The sequence below is a fragment of the Eutrema salsugineum genome, unplaced genomic scaffold (genome assembly GCF_000478725.1).
Source record: "Eutrema salsugineum unplaced genomic scaffold, Eutsalg1_0 scaffold_7, whole genome shotgun sequence".
NCBI classification, from domain to species: domain Eukaryota; kingdom Viridiplantae; phylum Streptophyta; class Magnoliopsida; order Brassicales; family Brassicaceae; genus Eutrema; species Eutrema salsugineum.
Genome location: NW_006256486.1, coordinates 11,567,610 through 11,568,725, shown reverse-complemented (window position 1 = coordinate 11,568,725; position 1,116 = coordinate 11,567,610).

Below are 1,116 nucleotides of genomic sequence, written 5' to 3'. Positions count from 1 at the left end.
TAGTTCATATATATATCTAACTTACAATGTTTCTACCATATTTTTCTTCATCACTCTTACCTCAACACTCTTTTTCATTCTTACCACCATCATTATATATATATAAGACACAAAGATTTGCTATATTGTATACCTGGTTTAAACTTCCAATCATATTCCATCCTAATAATAGTGTAAGCTTCTATATATGTCTAGCATAATATGACTATATTTCAATGGTGATTTTTAGGCATTTGGTGTGCCTCATGTTTTTGTATAGTTCCATAAATCGTTTTATAAAACGCCAGGGATTTGTCAATATAAAAATAGTCTTCCTACATCCAATGATGATATACCTCAGAAGAAGATAATTATTTTCTATGTGTGAATAGTATATCTATTTTTTTCAATTGTAGTGTTTGTTTTGTTCCACCCATAAATTGATTAAAGCGAATCTACAATAAAATCATGATCGCGAAGGCATAGCCTAACATAACCATCATTTTGAAAAAAAAGCATTTATCATCATAGAATAATATATCCATAAACATAAATTAAATATTTATATTTTTGGTGTAAGAATAAATAGATTGAGAGACTATCATGTGGATAACGTGTAGCGAATAAAAGAGAGAGCTAAGAAAAGGAGGAAATTGATGTCCTATTCCACGAATAATGTATAAATATAGAAATACTTGGGGAGCAAACTAAACTTGAAAAAATAAGAAAAATGAGAATATTATAGACTTACTATAATATGAGTCTTATAATGAACAACCCTAATAACTAATTCATAATTTTTTTTTATTTTGATTTTGGGAATTTTAAAATGGGGTGGCAATCTTTCCAACCACTTTATTTATGCGGTTGAACAACTTGTTAAATATGTTGTAAGTAAATTTTTTGATCTTAAATATTTTGTAAAATATCATCATACTTTAATTGAAATCTTGGATCAGAAATATTAGTGGGATAATATGTTTCACAAAATAACCAAATTAAATTTTTATATCTAGATTTACAAGCTAAACATCCTTCTATTTGAATTTCAATTCAATTTGTATTAATTATCGTGAAACTATAGAAACAACTCATAGGAGGATTTTGGAGTTAATGAATATTGGAGAACTCACAAGT